The sequence below is a fragment of the Nicotiana sylvestris genome, chromosome 5 (assembly GCF_000393655.2).
Source record: "Nicotiana sylvestris chromosome 5, ASM39365v2, whole genome shotgun sequence".
Classification (NCBI taxonomy): Eukaryota; Viridiplantae; Streptophyta; class Magnoliopsida; order Solanales; family Solanaceae; genus Nicotiana; species Nicotiana sylvestris.
Window position 1 is genome coordinate 171155284 of NC_091061.1, and position 25093 is coordinate 171180376.

Sequence of the window (25093 nt, forward strand, 5' to 3'; positions counted from 1 at the left end):
ATTGAGGTAGTTGCATGGCGTTCGCTGACCTTGACTCTCCTTTCCTTTCATGTTGTATTGTTCTATATTTTCAGACAGTGTTTTATCAGTCGAATGTTGTTATCATTTAGATGCTCAGGCACTCAGTGACACCGAGTTTTGGGGATGGATTGTTTAGTACTTTTGGAGTTATATTCTGTTCTAAAAGGTTTTATTTAATATTAACTCCTTCCGCCTTTATTTAAAAGTTCTAATGTGTTGAGATGTTGAGTTGAGGCTTGCCTTGTACCACGATAGGCTCCATCACTACGGGTGTGATTTTGGGTCGTGACACCAACTCGAATGTATGCCAAACTCCCCATACTCACCGCCTTCTTACTCTAGGCATTGGCCACCACATTGGCCTTTTCCGGATGGTACAAAATAGTAATATCATAGTCCTTTAGCAGCTCCAACTATCTCTGCCGCCTCAAATTGAGATCTTTCTGTTTGAACAAGTGCTGGAGGCTACGATGATCAGTAAACACCTCACAAGACACACCATACAAATAATGCCTCCAAATCTTCAATGCGTGAATAATGGCAGCCAACTCCAAATCATGAACATGGTAGTTCTTCTCGTAGGGCTTCAACTAGCGAAAAGCATAAGCAATAACTATACCCTCCTGCATCAATGCACATCCAATACCAACTCTCGATGCATCACAATACACGGTATATGAATCTGAAGTTGATGGCAACACTAACCCTGGAGTTGTGGTCAAGATAGTCTTCAGCTTCAGAAAGCTCTCCTCGCACTCATCCGACCACCTAAATAAAGCACCCTTATAAGTCAACTTGGTCAAGGGTGATGCGATAGATGAATATCCCTGAACAAACCAGCCGTAATAACCCACAAACCCAAGGAAGCTGCAAATCTCTGTGGCTAAGGACGGTCTGAGCCAACTCTAAACTGCCTCTATCTTCTTCGGATCAACCTGAATACCCTCACTGGATACCACGTCCCCCAAGAATGCCACTAAACTCAGCCAAAACTCACATTTGGAGAACTTTGCATAAAACTTCTCCTCCCCCAATCTCTGCAACACAACTCTCAAATGCAGCGCATGCTCCTCCTGACTACGCGAACACACTAGAATATCATTAATGAAAACTATGACAAATGAATCGAGATACGGCCGGAACACGCTATTCATCAAATGGATGAATGTTGTCGGGGCACTGGTCAACCCAAAAGACATAACAAGGACTCATAATGACCGTATCTGGTCCTGAAGGCTGTCTTAGGAATATCCGAGTCCCTGATCTTCAACTGGTGATAACGTGAATGGAGATCAATCTTGGAGAACACTCTCACTCCCTGAAGATGGTCAAACAAATCATCAATGCGAAGCAAATGATACTTGTTCTTGATTGTTACTTTGTTCAACTGCCTGTAATCAATGAACATCCTCATCGTGCCATCCTTCTTCTTCTTCATAAATAGAACAGGCGCACTCCAAGGCGGCACACTAGGCCGAATAAACCCCTAATCAAGGAGTTCCTGAAGCTGCTCCTTAAACTCCTTCAACTCCGCTGGTGCCATACGATACGACGGATAGAAATAGGCTGAGTGCCCGACACCAGATCAATACCAAAATCAAAATCCCTGTCCGGTGGCATGCCCGATAGGTCTGCAGGATACACATCGGGAAACTCCCTTACAAAAGAAACAAAATCAATACTAGGAGTCTCTGCACCGACATCCCTCAAAAAGGATAAATGTGAAAGACAACCTTTCCCAACCATCCGCTGGGCCTTCAAAAACAAAATTACCCTACTAGGGACAAATTCAATAGAACCTCGCCACTCAATCCGTGGCACACCCGGCATAGCCAACGTCATGGTCTTAGCATGACCGTCCAATATAGCACGACACGAAGATAGCCAATCCATGCCCAATATAACATCGAAATCCACCATACATAACAACAAAAGATCCACTCGAGTCTCCAGACCCCCAATAGTCACCACACACGACCGGTACACACGGTCTACAACAATAGTATCGCCCGCCAAAATAGAAACACGAACAGATGAAACAAGAGACTCACGGGGCATATCCAAATAACGAGCAAAGTATGATGATACATAAGAAAAGGTGGAACCAGGATCAAATAACACAGAGGCATCTTTACAGTAGACTGAGACAATACCTGTAATCACAGCATCTGAAGCAACAACATCTGGTCTACCTGGGAGGCCATAGAAATGAGCCTGACCACCACCTGATCGACCTCCCCCTCTGGGGCAACCCCTAGTTGACTGACCCCCACCTCTAGCTACCTGAGCGGGTGGAGAAGTGATTGGAGATGAAGTCGAGGGTTGACCCCTCTATTGAGACGGACCCTCAAGAAGACAAGGACACTGCTTCCTCATGTGCCCAAACTCTCCACACTTATAACAACTCCCCGGTGCTGGAGATGGGGACTAAAGGGAACCTCTAGCACCGAAATGACTAGTGGAAATACCTGGCATGGAAGAACCCTGAACTGATGGAGCACAGGACGAACTCTGGGCTGGAAGGGAACTGAGTGATGAATGGCCCAGATGAGAACTGTGATAACCATGACCCAATAATGCCCCTCGATAACCTGGGCGAGCTGACTGAGCTTGCCTGAATGGACGACCTCTGTCGTGCAGAAACTGACCCTTCGAAGGAGCACTACCAAAGCTACCAGATCCTCGACCTCTTGGCCTCCCTCTCATCTCACTTTTGGCGACGAACCGACTCAATCTCGCGGGCGATGTCAACAACCTCCTCAAAAGTAGTACCTGACACCCTCTCCCTAGTCATGAGAATCCGAAGCTGATATGTGAGCCCATCAACGAACCTCCTGATCTTCTCTCGATCTGTGGGAACCAACCAGACCGCATGACGAGCTAACTTAGATAACCGCATCTCATACTGTGTCACAGTCATATCTCCTTAACGCAACTGCTCGAACTGCCTGCATAGCTCCTCTCGGTGAGACTGTGGCACATAATTCTCCAGAAAGAGAACAGAGAACCGCTGTCAGGTAAGGGGCACTGCACCAACAGGCCTACGCCTCTCACAAGCCTCCCACCAAGTAAAGGCAGCTCCAGAAAACATAAAGGTAGTAAATGCTACACCACTGGTATCTAGAATACCTGTTGTACGAAGAATCCTCTGACATTTGTCCTAGAAACCCTAGGCATCCTCGCCCTCAGTACCGCTGAAAGTCGGAGGCTAAAGTCTACCAAACCTCTCCAATCGACGCTGCTCATCATTGGGCATAACTGGTACCACATACTCCTGAGCTGGTGCAATCGGATGGGCTGGAGGTGCCCCCGGTGTCTGAAGTCCCTGCACAACTTGCTTAGGTGTGCAAGCAACGGGAGTCTGGGTGCCTCCCTCGGCCTGAGAAGTAGCTGCGGCCGTAGTAACTGAGACCGTCTGAGCCAAACCGGTGCACACTGATAGAATCTGAGCTAAAGCCTCCTGAAGGCCTGGAATTACAATAGGCACAGCCGGTGCCTGATCTGGGGCTATTGGAGCATCCGCAACTGGGACCTGATCCTGAACTGAGGCGGCTGGTGGATCTGCAGGTGCTGCCCTAGTTGCTGTGCAGGCTGCACCCCTGCCCCTATCATGGCCTCGACCGTGTCCTCGACCTCTAGTGGCCCCAACTGGTGGTACTGGTGGTTGTCTATCCTGACTGGTAGCACGTGTCCTCACCATCGTGAGAGAATAGAATAACAGAAGTTTGTACTAGGATCAATAGATTCGCAAGATAGGAATTCAAGAATGAGAAGTTTTCCTAAAAGTTCTGCAGCCTCCCGAGGATAAATACAGACGTCTCTGTACTGATCCACGAGACTCTACTAAACCGACTCATGATTCGCGGGACCTATGTAACATAGGCTCTGATACCAACTTATCACGACCCCAAATACCCGGTCATGATGGCGTCTATCACAATACTAGGCAAGCCATCCCAATCAAGTATCCACAGTAAATCTCTTTTAATGAAAACATTTTCCTAACATGAATTAAGTCTCAATTTTTCATAAAAATATTTAAATCACCAAGATGTGCGGAAAACAGTAAATCATCAACCAACACATCCCAACAATCTGGTGTCACGAGTCTAATACCTCTAAATACAACTAGTCCGACTGTCTATTACATAATAAGTCTAAAAATGCGGGAAAACAAAGTTAGGAAGGAGGAAAGCAGGGCTACGGACACCATGCAACTACCTTACAGTCTCTGGCAAACTCCGATAATGCTGAGGACCCTCACTCTGCTGCTCGGGTACCTGGATCTGCACATAAGGTGCAAGGAGTAACGTGAGTACGCCAACTCATTAAGTATCTAAAGTAAATAAGGTCTGAGTGCAGTGATGAGCAGTTAAAAATCATATATAAGAGTACACAACAGAGTATCAACTCAAACTCAATAGTTTAAAAGTCAGTTACTTCGTAAAAACATCAGTTTCAATTGAAATACTTTGAAGTCATTTACTTAGCAGCTTTCAACAGAGGCTCATTATAAGAGAAGAGTGAAATCAGCAAAGATATCATAAATGGGCCCTTCGGGCAAACTATCACTCATAAATATAGCCTCTCGGGCAAGCCTCTCAGACACTCGTGACTCAGCTCTCGTCACTCATTACTCACACTCAGCACTCATGCTCAATTATATCTCATAATAGTAATAATCAAAATAACCGCTGCGGCGTGCAGCCCGATCCATAGTTTATAGTCGACTACGCTTACTGGGGGTGTACAGACTCCGGCAGGCTCCTACAACCCAAGTGTCATATCGCTGCGGCGCGCAGTCCGATCCAATATATATATCCCTGCGACGTGCAACCCGATCCATATAAGTATCGCTGCGGCGTGCAACCCGATCCATAATATTTATAATCCTCACCATTATGTCCTCAACCACTGTCAGTAATTAACTTCACCGCCACTTGGGTATAACAGTGGAAATTAGGAAACTCAGCCCAAATAGGTTTCACATTTTAAGAAATAGAGTGATAAAAACCAAGTTTAAACAGTAAATAGGTAAAACATGACCGAGGATATGCTTTCAGATAAATAGAGTGAGGAAAACAGTAAAAATGTCCCTAAGGGTCTCAACAGGTCAGCACAAGGCCCCAAACATGGCATACGGTCCATAATATAGTATCAATCTCTAAAATAGTGATATCGTAAGATTTAAAATCAAATACGCGGCTTAATAATTGCTACGGGATGGGCCAAGTCACAATCCCCACCGGTGCACGCCCACACGCTCGTCACCTAGTATGTGCGTCACCTGATTTATCAAAAAAAATACGAAATACCGGGGTTTGTACCCTCAGTTCCAGATTTACAATGGTTACTTACCTCAAACCGGATGAAATACTACGCTGCGATGCCTTTGCCTCTCGACTCGACCTCAACTCGCGTCGAATCTACCCAAAATCAGAATCATAACATTAGAATATGCTAAGGGAACGAAGCCCATGCGAAAATAATCAAATTATACCAAATAATCCCGAAATTGGCCAAACCCGACCCCGGGCCCATGTCTCGAAATTCGATAAAATTTACATCAATGGAATCCTTATCATACCACGAGTTCATTCATATCAAAAGTACCAAAATTTGGCAACAAACGGCCCCTCAAACCCTCACTCAAAGGTCTCCAACACCAAGCCCTAATTCCCAATGTTTAACCCTTAATTTCCATTAATTTCAAGCCAAATTAGAGAGATAACACAATAGGAACGCGTTTAGGGTCCGAAAACCTTACCTCTATGAAATCCCTTTTCAAATAGCACCCTCAAGCTCAAACCCACATGCAAATGGTGAAGAATAGCTCAAAAATTGAGAAGGATGGAATATATACCTTCTGACCCAAGGATTCCGCACCTGCGGTCCTATTTCCGCTTCTGCGGTACCATTTTTGCGGTCCAACCAACCGCATCTGCGGTTTTCACTTAAAGCCCCAGCTCCACATCTACGATCAAGAAGCTGCACCTGCGCCACCGCATGTGCGATCAAGCAGCCGCACCTGCGAGCCGTTTCTGCAGTCACAGCCCCACATCGACAATTTCGCATCTGCAATCATCGGGGCGCTTCTGCGTGCCCGCACCTGCGGTCCCCTAGCCGCAGGTGTGGTTATGAAAGCAATGGAAAATCTTCAGCTGCCAAAACCAAGCTCAATTCTTCCGCCAACTATCCGTAATCACCCCGAGGCTCCCGAGACCTCAACCAAAAGCATCAACAAGTCATATACCACTATCCAAACTTATACCAAATTTCAAAACACCTCAAACAACATCGAATCAACCAAATCACATCGAATTCAAGTCTAAGGTTTTAAAATCTTCCGAATTTCGCTTTTGATCAAAAGTCTATCAAACTACGTCCGAATGACCTGAAAGTTTGCACACACATCCCAAATGACCCAACAGAGCTACTGCAACTTCCGTAATTCCATTCCAACCCCTATATCAAAATCTCACCTATCAACCGGAAAACGCCAAAATTCTATTTTCGCCAATTCAAGCCTAAATCTACTACGGACCTCCAAAACACGTCCCGATCACACTCCTAAGTCCCAAATCATCTCCCAAAGCTATCCGATCCCTATTCACATAAGTCTATATCTGGTTGACTTTTTCAACTTAAGCTCAATCAAAAGAGATTAAATGTCTCAAACCTCACCAAAACTTTTCCGAATCCGAGCCAACTAACCCGATAACACATAATACCGATAAATACAACAATAAGAAGCAGAAATAGGGGAAACCAAGTGGTAACTCATGAGATGACCGGCCGGGTCGTCACATTTTTAGTAGTATTATGCATGATATAATTGTATAAATAATTTTTACATTGTCGTACATTGAACTCAAACTCTTTTTTTTCTTTGATCAAAATAACTAGACCACTTTGTATCTTATTTGTTTATTTATTTATTCTTTTCTGTGATCCATGAAAGATAGCATGTACAGATATAATTGGATTGACTTTTGTAACACTCTTTAAAACAAACTATAAATTTACTTTCTCTACAACCTGCTTTTTAAGATAGTAAAATGAGCTATAAGTGCATATTTTGCAACTAAATCATACAAACTGACTAAGAGCATCAAACACAAATCACGTCCGAGACTAGAAAAATAGCACAATAGTAAAGAAAATGTACAAATCCATTATAAGAACCTAGGTGCAAAGAGCATCCATCTTTAAATTAAGGTTCAAGCTCAATCGGATGTCCTCTTCGATTGGCGAACGACACGATAACAATCCATTTAGTCAAGCCTTTCCAAGTCATCTTGAAAAAGGATAGATAAACTTTATCGAAAGAGGTTAGGAAAGCAGGTGCTCTTATTGGACGTCACGGGAGAAATCCCGATGGCTGATCACCCTCGGGAGTCGTGATGGCGCCTACTCGTAGAAGCTAGGCAAGCCACGAAGTTAGAAATCTTTAACTCTTTCATTTTAATCCTTTTTAACAACTTTGTATTAATAGGTGATAAACATTAAAATAATAGCGAAAGGTGAAAATTTAAGCGGAAGACGATTATAATACGAAAATGCCAACATGCGTCTCAACCAGAAACTGGTGTCACAATATTTACGGACTGTCTATGAATACTACATACAGATGTCTGAAGAAACGAAATACAGTCTGTCTCGGGCACAAATGAAAACAAAACATATAAGTAGATAGAAGAGACGTCGGGCCTGCGAACGCCTGCAGGACTACCTCGGGATCTCTGTGTACTGAAGGCTGGCTCCCCATGTGCTACTGTCCCAATGCTGCTCCGGTATCTGTACAGAGTGCAGAGTGTAGCATCAGCACAACCGACCCCATGTGCTGGTAAGTGTCTGGCCTAACCCCGATGAGGTAGTGACGAGGCTAGGACCAGACTCCAAATAAACCTATGCAATAATTCAGCTCTTTCATACTAATATAGGGCGGGAAATAAATAGGAATAAGCAGTTTAAATGGGAGGGGGTACATGCTTCGGGGAACATATCAAATCCAACAGAAACTTAATAGAAATGTGAAAGGATAATTCAATATCTATAACAATACAATAATAATACTGATGCGGAGCGCAACCCGATCCATCTATATAATTGTTGCGGCGTGGAACTCGATCCATCTATATAATTGTTGCGGCGTGCAACCCGATCCATCTATATAACTGTTGCGGCGTGCAACCCGATACATCTATATAACTGCTGCGACGTGCAACCCGATCGATAATAAATAAAAAAAATTGCGGCGCGCAACCCGTTCCAAATGTACAATCAACAATAATCATAATAACAGTCCCGACAAGGGATCAACAATAAACTGCACTATCCCAACAAGGGAATTCAACAGTACAAGTATATACGTCCCGCCAAGGAAAAATCAGCTATAACCAATCTTACTCAACTCCCACTCATCTCAGTTATCACCATTACTCAATCATAAGTAAATTCCACGAAAATATGCTAAGTCTTTGCTCAATATCAAGAATTCACCCACTAAAGTATCCGTAGTATCATTTAAGAATACAACAAGTATCAATTTAAGACTCACGATCATGCTCGACACCAACGTATAGATACTCGTCACCATGCCTATACGTCGTACTCAACAAGAAGCAATTTGCAAAAAGGACACAACTCCTAATCCTTCAAGCTAAGGCTAGACCGAACACTTACCTCGATGCCTCGAACACAATTCACGATTCAATTATAACTTTACCCCTTGATTCTACCACCAATTCGCTCGAATCTAGCCACAAGTTATTTAATTACATCAATAAATGCTAAATGAATCAACCCCAATACATGAAAAGGAGTTTGCTAAAGTTTTACCCAAAAAGTCAAAAATCGCCCCCAGACCCACATGGTCAAAACCCGAGGTTCGAACCAAAACCAGATTACCCATTCACCCACGAACCCAAATATATAATTTATTTTGAAATCGGACCTCAAATCGAGGTCCAAATCCTCATTTTTTGAAAAACCTAGGTTCTACCCAAAACACTCAATTTCCCCCATGAAAATCATTGATTTTGAGTTGAAATCCTGTTAAAAGATATTAAGAAGTGAAGAAAATGAGTTAGAAATTACTTACCAACATTTTAGAGAAGAAAGATTGTTTGAAAAATCGCCTCTTATGTTTTTGGGGTTTTGAAAAATGAAAAATAACTGAAAATCCCATCTAAATATACCCCTCTCAGACCCCCTGTGTGGACCGCACAAAATCGACTGCGGTCGCACAGCCCTTCCTGTAGACTGCAGTGACATGCTTTAGTATTTTGGCCATACCTGTCTTTACAGATGTCCAAATTTTGATTTCGTTACCTTTCTGGAAACTAGACACGAAGGGCTACAACATTTGTTTTTGAGTCATCTCAACATTCCTTGTAGATCAAAAGATATAGGCTTCCGAAGTCGGACTAGTGAAATGTTCTTCACCGTGGACCGCACAGAATCTAGTGCAGCCGCACATGCCCCTCCGCGGAAGCACTCCATTTTGTGCGGACCGCACTGGTTTGTTCAGATGCCTTCCACTTCCATGAGCCTGCAACAGCTATGTTTTAGGCCCAAGACATCCCGGAACATACTCGAAACTCACCCGAACCCTCGGAACTCCAAACCAAGTGTGCATACTAACTTAAAAACATTATATGGATCTACTCGTGCGATCACATCATCAAAATAACATGTAAAAATCATGAATTAAACCTCAAAACTCAACATTTTCATCAAGAACTCTCAAAGATCATAACTTTTCAACCGGAAGTCCAACTCACGTCAAACAAACTCTGTTTTTCACCAAATTTCACAGTTATCTTTCAAATACTATAAAACGTTTGTACCGGGCTCCGGAACCAAAATACGGGCCCGATAATAATGGTTTCAAACATTAATACCTTTCTTCATTTCTTAGATAATTCAGTAAAACAATTTCTTTCAAAAATTGATTTCTAAGGCTTGAGACCTCGGAATTCATTTCCGGGCATACGCTCAAGTCCCATATTTTTCTGCGGACCTCCCGGGATTGTCAGAACACAGATCCGGGTCCGTTTGCTCAAAATGTTGACCAAAGTCAACCATAATTAAATTTTGAACTCTAGAAATTTCTATTTCTCATATTTTCACATAGAAGGCTTTTCGGATATAGGTCCGGACCACGCACATAAATCAAGGTAGGGTAAAAAAGGAGGTTATTAGACCTCAGAATAGTGAATTCACTTGCGACACAAGTGATGACCTTTTGGATCATCACAAAAAGGGCGGGATTGATCGATTTACACTAAAAATTCTGGCTTCCCTTCCCAGGAGCGCTTCTATAGAATAAAGAGAGCACGCACCACACTCCTACTATACCAGGTCCTTTAGATTTCACTGAGAAGAAGAGATTACTTCCATTCATAACAACTAGAACGGGTTAGACTTCGTTTGCCCCTTTGGCGAAGTCATAAGTTGTGGTGAATCCGTGTCGCTAAGATCTATTTACATATGTAGCGTTGTGTTGTTTTTTTAGTTTTCATTGCCCCTATACATAATAAATAAAAAAAATTGCGGCGCGCAACCCGTTCCAAATGTACAATCAACAATAATCATAATAATAGTCCTGACAAGGGATCAACAATAAACTGCACTATCCCGGCAAGAGAATTCAACAGTACAAGTATATACGTCCCGGCAAGGGAGAATCAACTATAACCAATCTTACTCAACTCTCACTCATCTCAGTTATCACCATTACTCAATCATAAGTAAATTCCACGAAAATATGCTAAGTTTTTGCTCAATATCAAGAATTCACCCACTAAAGTATCCGTAGTATCATTTAAGAATACAACAAGTATCAATTTAAGACTCACGATCATGCTCGACACCAATGTATATATACTCATCACCATGCCTATACGTCGTACTCAACAAGAAGCAATTTGCAAAAAGGACACAACTCCTAATCCCTCAAGCTAAGGTTAGACCGAACACTTACCTCGATGCCTCGAACACAATTCACGATTAAATTATAGCTTTACCCCTTGATTCCACCACCAATTCGCTCGAATCTAGCAACAAGTTATTTATTTACATCAATAAACTCTAAATAAATTAACCCCAATGCATGAAAAGGAGTTTGCTAAAGTTTTACCCAAAAAGTCAAAAATCGCTCCCGAGCCCACATGGCCAAAACCCGAGGTTCGAACCAAAACCCGATTATCCATTTCCCCACGAACCCAAATATATAATTTGCTTTGAAATCGGACCTCAAATCGAGGTCCAAATCCCCATTTTTTGAAAAACCTAGGTTCTACCCAAAACACCCAATTCCCCCCATGAAAATCTTTGATTTTGAGTTGAAATCATGTTAAAAGATGTTAAGGAGTGAAGAAAATAAGTTAGAAATCACTTACCAACATTTTGGAGAAGAAAGATTGTTTGAAAAATCACCTCTTATGTTTTTGGGGTTTTGAAAAATGAAAAATAACTGAAAATCCCATCTAAATATACCCCTCTCAGACCCCCTGTGTGGACCGCACAAAATCGACTGCGGCCGCACAACCCTTCTTGTGGACTGCAGTGACATGCTTTAGTATTTTGGCCATAACTGTCTCTACAAATGTCCAAATTATGTTTTCCTTACCTTTCTGGAAACTAGACACGAAGGGCTACAACTTTTGTTTTTGAATCATCTCAACATTCCTTGTAGATCAAAAGATATAGGCTTCCGAAGTTAGACCAATGAAATATTCTTCACCTCGGACCACACAGAATCTAGTGCGGCCGCACAGGCCCCTCCGCGGAAGCACTCCATTTTTTGCGGACCGCACTGGTTTGTTCAGATGCCTTCCACTTCCATGAGCCTGCAACAACCATGTGTTAGGCCCAAGACATCCCGGAACCTACCCGAAACTCATCCGAACCCTCGAAACTCCAAACCAAGTGTGCATACTAACTCAAAAACATCATATGGATCTACTGGTGCGATCACATCATCAAAATAACATGTAAAAATCATGAATTAAACCTCAAAACTCAACATTTTCATCAAGAACTCTCAAAGTTCATAACTCTTCAACCGGAAGTCCAACTAACGTCAAATAAACTCCGATTTTCACCAAATTTCACAGTTATCTTTCAAATACTATAACAAGTTTGTACCAGGCTCCGGAACAAAAATACGGGCCCGATAATAATGGTTTCAAACATTAATACTTTTCTTCATTTCTTAGATAATTCAGTAAAATAATTTCTTTCAAAAATTGATTTCTAAGGCTTGGGACCTCGGAATTCATTTCCGGGCATACGCCCAAGTCCCATATTTTTCTGCGGACCTCCCGGGATCGTCGGAACACGGATCCGGGTCCGTTTGCTCAAAATGTTGACCAAAGTCAACCATAATCAAATTTTTAACTCTAGAAATTTTGATTTCTCATATTTTCACATAGAAGGCTTTCCGGATATAGGTCCAGACCACGCACGTAAATCAAGGTGGGGTAAAAAGGAGGTTATTAGACCTCGGACAGTGAATTCACTTGCGACACAAGTGATGACCTTTTGGGTCATAAAAAACAAGGCGGGATTGATCGATTTACACTAAAAATTCTGGCTTGCCTTCCCAGGAGCGCTTCTATAGATTAAAGAGAGCACGCACCGTACTCCTAATATACCAGGTCCTTTAGATTTCACTGAGAAGAAGAAATTACTTCCATTCATAACAACTAGAACGGGTTAGCCTTCGTTTGCCCAATTGGCGAAGTCATAAGTTGTGGTGAATCTGTGTCGCTAAGATCTATTTACATATGTAGTGTTGTGTTGTTTTTTAGTTTTCATTGCCCCTACACATAATTAAACTTGCAAAAGGATAAATGTAAAGCTTGATAAAGTAAAATTCGGTTACAAATTAAGAGTATTCCTACTCCATATTATATAGTAATACATGACAAGCAGGGTCACGCATATTGATTTAAATAGTATGATGTTCAAACCAATTCGTGAAAAGATGTTATGAATCCTATATAAATTTTAAATTCTGAATCTGCCTCTGTCATGTTTGAATATATGAAAAATAGATTGATCTTTTTGCTAAAAATAATAGTCTAACACAATGTGCTTGGAGAGAAAATGAAACATCGGATTTGGGCAAGGAGAAACTTGCACCTTAAAACTTTTATTTGTGCTTGTTTATAAGATGACTATAGACAATTGTGGCGGAAACAAGATTTTCACCAAGGAGGTTCAAAAAATTTTAAAAATAAACATACCAAGAAGCTAAGTGGATTCAATATCTAATTAATATATATATATATATATATATATATATATATATATATATATATATATATATATTTATAAAAATTAATTTTTTTGACATTTTATATATACACAATATAATTTTTGGCGCTGACCCCCCTTCCGCCCATCTAGCTCCGCCCTAGTAGACTGATTTTTGTTAACTCATTACTCATGCAATCGAATATGTCTGTCACGACCCGAATTTCCCACCCCCGGGAGTCGTGATGACGCCTACTAATGTGAGCTAGGCAAACCAAACTCTTAATCTAATTACTTCATTAACCAATTATTTCTTTTTAACAAATATAAGGCGATACCATGATAACTGGGGAAATTCAAATTTAAGCGAAAGACAACAATAAAATATATGAAAATTTCATCTATTACAAATACTTAGGCCTTAACCACCCAAAACCTGGTGTCATAGTGTCACAGACTGTCTAAGATTGCTACATATAAAGTCTGAAGAAATAACAATACACTGTTTCTGAATAAAAGAAAAAATGAAATAGGAAATAGGGATAGAGGGAGATGCCAGGGCCTGCGGACGGCTGCAGGTCTACCTTGGATCTCTGCGTGGACTGAAGGTAGCCTCCACACTATGGTCCAAAAGCTGCTCCGGGATCTGCACATAGTGCACAGTGTAGTATCAACACAACTGACCCCATGTGCTGGTAAGTGTTTAGCCTAACCTCGGCGAAGTAGTGACGAGGCTAAGGCCAGACTACCAAATAAACCTGTGCAGTTCAAATATATATACAGTGGAAAAGAAATACAAAAACAACCAGTCAAGTATGGGAGGGGGAGCATACTGTGGGGGAGATAACAATTCCGAATAGAAAGACATCAAGTAAACGAAAGTAACAACATAACTCAGATATAAACAAAGAATCGAAAATCAATAAATGCACCGCATCACCCTTCGTGATTTTACTCTCGTCCTCACCAATGCATCATATAATAAAAATGTGCACGGCATCACCCTTCGTGCTTTTACTCTCTTTCCTCACCATATAATCAATAGTATCGGCACGAAATGGTACATCGTGCGGCACGGCATCACCCTTCATGCTTTACACTCTTTCCTCACAATCATACACGGCATCACCCATCGTGCTTAAGCTCTCTTCCTCACCCAAACAACAATCACAAATAATAGGGCAAGGGAACAAATGAAATTGCAATAAAAATCCCGGCAAGGGAACAACAATTCAACAATTTAATCCCGGAAAGGGAACAACGTCAATAACATCAACATCCCGACATGGGAGATAACAAATAAATCAACAATAGCCCGGCAAGGGTGACAACATAATGATCTCTTCTCTTTCTCACTTTTGCTTCACTATTCACTTCACAACTCGAGCCAATGCTCTAGAGGTTCAATTATAACTTATACTTTTACAATTCGTTATACAACTTGAGCCAATGCTCCTCAAGGTTCATAGATTGCAATTCCTTCCACAAACTTTATACAACAAATAGAAACCACCACTAAGGCATGAAAGATACAACGAAGTCATGATAATCAAAATATAAAGACTCACGGGCATGCTAGACACCAACGTATAGATACTCGTCACCATGCCTATACGTCATACTCAACAATTACCACATAGCAAATAAGACTCAACTCCTATTCCCTCAAGTTAAGGTTAGACCAAACACTTACCTCGAACTTCCACGACAAACTCAAGCCTCAAACACCGCTTTCCATTTTGAATTTGGCCCCAATCAACTGTATCTAGACATAATCGACTTAATAACATCAATAAACGCTAAACAATCCAATTCCAATGCTTAATTATAGCTTTCTAATCATTCTTCCCAAAAATTCAAAGATCGACCCCGGGACCGCTTGGTCAAAATACGAGGTTCGGACTAAAACCCGATCAACCATTCCCCCAAGAGCCCGAATATATAATTTGTTTTGAAATCCAACCCCAAAACGAGGTCAAATTCCCAAATAGTCAAAAAGACCTAACTCTATCCAAATCCCTAATTTTCTACCCTTAATCTCATGTTTTAGGCTTAGAAATCTAGTGGGTGTTGATAAAAATGGAAGATAACGAGCTTAGGATTACGTACCTATGAAGCTATGGTGAAGTTTCTCTTCAAAAATCGCCCAAGAGGTGTGGAGAAGATCAAGTTTATGAAAAATGGTGAAATTCCCATAATGTATTATGTTTTTGAACTTAAACATAACTGGGCGAATTTGGTCTATGCGATCGCGAAGAAAGGAATGCGATCGCATAGGGTAAAGGAGATTGGTTGCGATCTCATAGAAGAAATTGATTACCTTCCCAGGCTGGGGCTAACACATTGCGATCGCGGAGGAAACAGTGCAATTGCATAGAACAAAAATGGACCTCTCATATTTTACTCTACGCGATTGCGGAAGGAACTATGCGATCGCATAGCACAAAATAGAACCCCTGAAATTTACACTATGTGATCGCGAGCTTCCCTATGCGATCGCATAGCACAAACACCTGGACACCAGCAGACAGCAGATTCTGCAACTTTCCTAAGTCCAAAAACACTCTGACACCTATCCGAAACTCACCCGAGACCTCGGTGCTCCAAACCAAATATACACACAACCTCAAAAACATCCTACAGACTTATTCGTGCGATCAAATCGCCAAAATAACATCATGAACATCGAATTAAACCTCAAAATCAAAGAGTTTTCTCAAACTTCTTAAAACATCAATTTTAGAAATTTAGGTCTGAATCACGTCAAATGACATCCACTTTTTACCAAATTCTACAGAAACATCTTAAATCAAATATAAGACCTGTACCGGGCACCGGAACCAAAATACGGGCCCGATACCATCATGTTCTAATCAAATTTCATTTCAAAATCCTTTAAACAATTTCAGAAAATAATTTTCTTTAAAAATTTATTTGTCGGGCTTGGGACCTCGGAATCTGATTCCGGGCATACACCCAAGTCCCATATTTTTCTATGGACCCTCCGGGACCGTCAAATCACGGGTCCAGGTCCGTTTACCCCAAACGTTGACCGAAGTCAAATTTATTTATTTTACAGTCAAAACTTATCATTTTTCACATATTTTCACATTTAGGCTTTCCGACTACGCGCCCAAACTGCGCACACAAATCGAGGTGACGCTAAATGAGGTTTACAAGGCCTCAAAAACACAAAATTCAATTTAAAAGCAAGTGATGGCCTTTTGGGTCATCACATTCTCCACCTCTAAAACAACCGTTCGTCCTCGAACAGACAGAAGAAGGAAGTACCTGAGTCGGGGAAAAGATGGGGATAACGGCTCCACATATCGGACTCAGACTCCCAGGTCGATGCCTCAGGAGGTCAACCTCTCCACTAAACACAAACAGAAGGAAAACTCTTCGATCTCAACTGACGAACTTGTCGGTCTAGAATAGCTACCGGCTCCTTTTCACAAGACAAGTCCTTGTCCAACTGGATAGTGCTGAAATCTAACACGTGGGATGGATCTTTGTGATACTTCCGGAGCATGGACACATGAAACACTAGATGCACAACTGATAAGCTCGGTGGCAGAGCAAGTCTATAAGCCACCTCTCCCACTCGATCAAGAACCTCAAACGGGCCAATAAACCTAGGTCTAAGCTTGCCCTTCTTCCCAAATCTCATCACGCCCTTCATAGGCGACACTCGAAGCAATACCCGCTTACCGACGATGAATGCCAAATCACAAACCTTGCGGTCGGCATAACTCTTTTGCCTGGACAAGCCTATCCTAAATAATCCTGACCTTGTCCAAGGCATCCTGAACCAGATCCGTACCCAACAGCCGAGACTCTCCCGGCTCAAACCATCTAACTGGAGACCGACACCGCCTACCATACAAAGCCTCATAAGGATCCATCTAAATACTCGATTGCTAGCTATTGTTGTAGGCAAACTCTGCTAAAGGAAAAAACTGATCTCACGAGCCTCCAAAGTCAATGACACAAGCTCGGAGCATATCCTCCAAAATTTGAATAGTCCGCTCGGACTATCCGTCCGTCTGAGGATGAAATGTTGTGATCAACTCAACCCGTGTTCCCAACTCTCGTTGCACTGCTCTCCAGAAATGTGAGGTAAACTACGTACCTCAGTCCGAAATAATAGACTCGGGCACACCATGAAGACAAATAATCTCCCGGATATAGATCTCCGCTAACCTCTCGGAAGAATAGGAGACTACCACAGGAATGAAATGCGCTGACTTGGTCAGCCTATCAACAATAACCCACACTGCATCGAACTTCCTTTGAGTCTATGGGAGACCAATAACAAAGTCCATAGTGATATGCTCCCATTTCCACTCAGGAATCTCAATCTTTTGAAATGAACCACCGGACCTCTGTTGCTCGTACTTAACCTGCTGACAATTCAAACACCGAGCCACATATGCAATGATATCCTTCTTCATTCTCCTCCACCAATAATCCTGCCTCAAATCCTGATACATCTTCGCGGCGCCCAGATGAATAGAGTACTGGGAACTATGGGCCTCCTCTAAAATCAACTCTCGAAGCCCATCCACATTAGGCGCACAGACCCGACCCTGCAATCTCAAAACTCCATCATCAGACCCGACCCTGCTTGGCACCTCCGTGCTGCACTATGTCTCTGAGGACACACAAATGGGGATCATCATACTACCGATCTCGGATACGCTCTAATAATGAAGAGCAAGCGATTGTGCAAGCTAACACACGGCTGGGCTCAAAAACATCCAACCCCATGAACTGATTGGCCAAAGCCTGAACATCCAAAGCAAGCGGTCTCTCACCGATCGGAATTTTAAGCAAGACTTCCCATACTGACTGACTTCCTACTCAAAGCATCTGCCACCACATTGGCCTTTCTCGGGTGATATAAGATAGTGATATCATAATCTTTCAACAACTCCAACCACCTTCTCTGCCTCAAATTCAACTCCTTTCTTGAACAAATACTGAAGACTCTTGTGATCCGTGAACACCTCACATACCACGCCATACAGATAATGCCTCCAAATCTTCAACACGTGAACAATGCTGCCAACTCCAAATCATGAACCAGATAGTTCTTCTCATGAATCTTCAACTGCCACGAAGCATAGGCAATGGCCTTGCCATCCTGCATCAACACTGCACCAAGTCCAATACGAGATGCATCACAATAGACTGTATAAGGCCATGAACCTGTGGGCAATACCAACACCAGTGCCGTAGTCAGAGCTGTCTTGAGCTTCTGAAAGCTCGCCTCACACTCATCCGACCATCTGAACTAGGCACCCTTCTGGGTCAAGCTGGCCATCGGGGATGCGATAGATGAAAACCCCTCCACGAACCGACGATAGTAGCCTGCCAATCCCAAGAAACTCCGAATATATGTAGTTGATGCTGGTCTAGGCCATTTCTTGACTGCCTCAATCTTCTTCGGATCAACCTGAATACCCTATACTAATACATCATGACCCAGAAATGCAACTGAACTCAACCAAAACTCTCACTTCGAGAACTTAACATATAACTGACTATCCCTCAAGGTCTGAAGAACCACTCTAAGATGATGCTCGTGCTCCTCCCGGCTACAAGAATATATCAAAATATAATCAATGAAGACTATCACGAACGAATCCAAATAAGGCATGAACACTCGGTTCATCAAATCCATAAAAGTTGCTGGGGTATTTGTCAACCTGAATGACATCACCCAGAACTCATAATGCCCGTACTGAGTGTGGGAAGCTGTCTTAGGAACATCGGATGCCCTAATCCTCAACTAATGGTAGCCAGATCTCAAGTCAATCTTCGAAAATACCTTGGCACCCTGAAGCTGATCAAACAAATCATCAATCTTCGGCAATGGATACTTATTCTTGATTGTAACCTTGTTCAATTGTCGGTAATCAATACACATTCTCATCGATCCGTCCTTCTCCTTAACAAACAACACCGGCGCACCCCAAGGCGAAACACTGGGTCTAATGAAACCCTTCTCAAGCAAGTCCTGTAACTGCTCCTTTAACTCTTTCAACTCAGGCGGGGCCATATGATACGACAGAATAGAAATGGGTTGAGTTCCCAGAGCCAAATCAATGCAAAAGTCAATATCCCTGTCGGATGGCATACCCGACAGGTCTGAAGGGAATACCTCAGGAAACTTATGAAAAACAAGCACAAAATCAATAGAAGGAACCTCAGCACTTGAATAACGAACATATGCCAAATAGGCCAAACACCCATTCTCAACCATACGTCGATCCTTCACATAAGAGATACCGCTACGGGTAGATTGTCCAAGAGTCCCTCTCCACTCTAAAAGAGGCAAACCCAGTAAAGCTAAGGTCACAGTCTTGGTATGACAGTCCAAGATAGCATGGTAAGGTGATAACCAGTCCATCCCCAATATAATATCGAAATTGACCATGTCTAGAAGTGACAAATCTACTCGAGTTTCAAGACCCCCAATCACAACTACACAAGAGCGATGGACTCGATCTACCACAATAGAATCACCCACCGATGTAGAGACATAAATAGGAACACTCAATGAATCACTAGGCATGACCAGATACGGTGCAAAATAAGATGACACATATGAGTATGTAGACCCTGGATCAAATAACACTGAAGCATCTCTATCATAAACCAGAACCGTACCTGTAATAACTGCATTTGAAGCCTCAACCTTGGGCCTGGCTGGAAGAGCATAACATTGGGGTTGGGCCCCACCACCCTAAACCACATCTCTAGGATGGCCTGCAGCTGGCTGGTCTCCGCCTCTAGCAGCCTGAGCTCCACCTCTAATACCTCTACCTCCACCTTTAGTACCTCTACCCCCGCCTCTAGCTGGCTGGGCAGGTGGGCTGTGGAACACCTGGTGCCTGAACTATAGCACGGGAACCCTGATGTTGAGAGCTACTCGGTGCTCGAGGGCAAAATCTAGCAATGTGACCCATATCACCACAAGTGTAACAAGCCCTCAGCTGCTGAGACTGCTGACCCTGTCGACCTGAATAACCACCTAGGAAACTCTGAAGCGGCGGTGCACTGATAGGTGCTGATGGTGCACTGTAGGACTGTTGATCAGAATAATGCATTTGAGAACAACGACCACCTGAAGCACCGTGAGAAACCTGAAATGTTGACTGAAAAGGCCTAAGAGAATGGCCTCTACCATATGAATCCCTACCTCCAGACGAGGTACCACTGAATCGGCCTGAATGACGGGGCCTCTTGTCTGACCCATGAGCACCTCCCTGTGAAAGAACCATCTCCACTCTCCTGGCCACATTGGCCGCCTCCTGAAAAGTAATCTCACTCCCCGCCTCCCTAGCCATCTGAAGATGAATCGGCTGAATAAGACCGTCAATAAACCTTCTCACCCTCTCTCTCTCTCGGTAGGAAGTATGACAAGAGCATGGCGGGCTAAGTCGATGAATCAGGTCTCATACTGTGTAACAGTCATGGAACCCTGTTGGAGACGCTCAAACTGCCTCCGATAGGCCTCTCTCTGAGTAATGGGGAGAAACTTCTCCAGAAATAGCTGTGTAAACTGCTCCCAAGTCAAGGCTGGCGAACCAGCTGGTCTAGCTAAGCAATAATCCCTCCACCAAGTCTTGGCGGATCCAGACAAGCGAAATATAGCAAAATCGACCCCATTGGTCTCAACAATCCCCATGTTCCTGAGAACCTCATAGCAGCTGTCTAGATAATCCTGGGGATCCTCAGTAGATGCACCGCTGAAAGTAGTAGTGAAGAGCTTGGTGAACCTATCCAGCCTCCACAAAGCATCGACAAACATAGCTGCTCCATCACCGGTCTGAGCTACCACACCCGGCTGAACTGCTCCAACCGGCTGAACCACTAGAGTCTGAATCTGGGGAGCTACCTGCTCCGTAGTGCGAGTAGCAGGAGTCTGGGCTCCTCCTCCAGCCTGAGAGACAGCTGGTGCTATAGGAAGCAAGCCTACCCGGGTGACACTCTCCATGAGGCCCACTAGTAGGACCAGAGCATCATGAAGAACTGGGGTAACAATAAACCCCTCTAGGACCTGAGTTGGGCCCACCGGAACTGCTGGGGCCAGAACCTCCTCATCAAAATCAACCTGAGGCTCCGCCACTGGTGCTGCTGCTCAGGGCTGGGTTCTACCCCAACCTCAGCCTCTAGCATGGCCTCGGCCTCGCTCTCGGCCCCTCGTGGGAGCTGCTGCTGAGGGCTCGGGCTACTGAGCGGTGGATGAGGAAGCGCGTGTTCTCGCAATCTACGAAAGAATAGAGTAGAAATTCAATTAGCATTGAGAAACTAAACCGCACGACAGGAGAGAATAAATGTGAAGTTATTCCTAACTCTATAGCCTCTGGGGGATAAATACAGACGTCTCCGTACCGATCCCTCAGACTCTACTAAGCTTGTCTGTGAACTGTGAGACCCATATAACCTAAAGCTCTAATACCAACTTGTCACGACCCGGATTTTCCACCCTCGGGAGTCGTGATGGCGCCTACTAATGTAAGCTAGGCAAGCCAAACCTTTAATATAATTGCTTCATTAACCAATTATTTCTTTTTAACAAATATAAGGCAATAACGTGATAACAGCGGAAATTCAAATTTAAGCGGAAGACAACAATAAAATATATGAAAATTTTATCTATTACAAATACTTAGGCCTTAACCACCCAAAACCTGGTGTCACAGTGTCACAGACTGTCTAAGATTGCTACATACAAAGTCTGAAGAAATAACAGTACACTATTTCTGAATAAAAATAAAAATAAAATAGGAGATAGGGATAGAGGGAGACGTCAGGGCCTGCGGACGCCTGCAGGTCTACCTTGGATCTCCGCGTGGACTGAAGGTAGCCTACACACTACGGTCCAAAAGCTGCTCCGGAATCTGCACATAGTGCAGAGTGTAGTATCAGCACAACCGACCCCATGTGTTGGTAAGTGTTTAGCCTAACCTCGGCGAAGTAGTGACGAGGCTAGGACAAGACTACCAAATAAACCTGTGTAGTTCAAATATATATACAACGGAAAAGAAATACAAAAATAACCAGTCAAGTATGGGAGGGGGGAGATAACAATTCCGAATAGAAAGACATCAAGTAAACGAAAGTAACAACATAACTCGGATATTAACAAAGAATCGAAAATCAATAAATGCACGACATCACCCTTCGTGCTTTTAATCTCGTCCTCACCAATGCATCATATAATAAAAATGTGCACGACATCACCCTTAGTGATTTTACTCTCTTTCCTCACCATATAATCAATAGTATCGGCACAGAATGGTACATCGTGAGGCACGTCATCACATTTCGTGCTTTAGACTTTTTCCTCACAATCATACACGGCATCACCCTTCGTGATTTACACTCTTTCCTCACAAAACAAACAATGCACGGCATCACCCTTCGTGCTTTAACTCTCTTCCACACCCAAACAACAATCACAAACAATAGGGTAAGGGAACAAATGAAATTGCAATAAAAATCCCGGCAAGGGAACAACAATTCAATAATTTAATCCCGGCAAGGGAACAACATCAATAACATCAAAATCCCGGCAATGGAGATAACAAATAAATCAACAATAGCCCGGAAAGGATGACAACATAATGATCTCATCTCTTTCTCACTTTTGCTTCACTATTCACTTCCCAACTCGAGCCAATGCTCTAGAGGTTCAATTATCACTTATACTTCACAATTCGTTATACAACTTGAGCCAACGCTCCTCAAGGTACATAGATCGCAATTCCTTCCACAAACTTTATACACCAAATAGAAACCACCACTAAGGCATTAAAGATACAACGAAGTCATGATAATCAAAATATAAAGACTCGCGGACATGCTAGACACCAACGTATAGATACTCGTCACCATTCCTATACGTCGTACTCAACAATTACCACATAGCAAATAAGACTCAACTCCTATTCCCTCAAGCTAAGGTTAGACCAAACACTTACCTCGAACTTCCACGGCCAACTCAAGCCTCAAACACCGCTTTCCCTTTTGAATTTGGCTCCAAATCAATTGTATCTAGATATAATCGACTTAATAACATCAATAAACACTAAACAATCCAATTCCAATGCTTAATTATAGCTTTCTAATCATTCTTCCCAAAAAGACAAAGATCGACCCCGGGCCCGCTTGGTCAAAACACGAGGTTCGGACCAAAACCCGATCACCCATTCCCCCACGAGCCCGAATATATAATTTGTTTTGAAATCCGACCCCAAAACGAGGTCAAATTCCCAAATAGTCAAAAAGCCCTAACTCTACCCAAATCTCTAATTTTCTACCCTTAATCTCATGTTTTAGGTTTAGAAATCTAGTGGGTGTTGATAAAAAATGGAAGTAAACGAGCTTAGGATTACATACATATGAACCTATGGTAATGTTTCTCTTCAAAAATCGCCCAAGAGGTGTGGAGAATATGAAGTTTATGAAAAATGGTGAAATTCCCATAATGTATTATGTTTTTGAACTTAAACATAACTGGGCGAATTTGGTCTATGCGATCGCGAAGAAAGGAATGCGATCGCATAGGGTAAAGGAGATTGGTTGCGATCTCATAGAAGAAATTGATTACCTTCCCAGGCTGGGGCTAACACATTGCGATCGCGGAGGAAACAGTGCAATCGCATAGAACAAAAATGGACCTCTCATATTTTACTCTACGCGATTGCGGAAGGAACTATGCGATCGTATAGCACAAAATAGAACCCCTGAAATTTACACTATGCGATCGCGAGCTTCCCTATGCGATCGCATAGCACAAACACCTGGACACCAGCAGACAGCAGATTCTGCAACTTTCCTAAGTCCAAAAACACTCCGACACCTATTCGAAACTCACCTGAGCCCTCGAGGCTCCAAACCAAATATACACACAACCTCAAAAATATCCTACGGACTTATTCGTGTGATTAAATCGCCAAAATAACATCATGAACATCGAATTAAACCTCAAAATCAAAGAATTTTCTCAAACTTCTTAAAACATCAATTTTAGCAATTTAGGTCCGAATCACGTCAAATGACATCTGCTTTTCACCAAATACTACAGAAATGTATTAAATCATATATAAGACCTGTACCGGGCGCCGAAACCAAAATACGGGCCCGATACCATGATGGTCTAATCAAATTTCATTACAATTTCAGAAAACAATTTTTCTTTAAATATTCATTTCTCGGGCTTGGGACCTCGGAATCCGATTCCGGGCATACGCCCAAGTCCCATAATTTCCTACGTCCCTCCGGGACCATCAAACCACGGGTCCGGGTTCAACGTTCACCGAAGTCAAATTTATTCATTTTACAGTCAAAACTTATCATTTTTCACATATTCTCACATTTAGGCTTTCCGACTACGCGCCCGGACTGCGCACACAAATCGAGGTGACGCTAAATGAGGTTTTCAAGGCCTCGAAAACACAAAATTCAATTTAAAAGCAAGTGATGACCTTTTGGGTCATCACAATGTCGAAGCTTCCAATGAATTACCGAGAGTTGCATTTGAATTTGCAAAAACATGTGTTTGTTTAATTCTCACACAAAGACACACACACATATATATATGTATATGTATATATATATATATATATATGTATATGTATATATATTCATGTTTTGCTAGACCAATTGACTCTATGATTCTCGTGACTGATCATATATTGTCATATTTACTGTACAATCTCTTGCGTAGAACCCTAAGATATTTTCTATTTTTGGTAGGCGCGCGAACTCGTGCAAATGTCAAACTATTAAA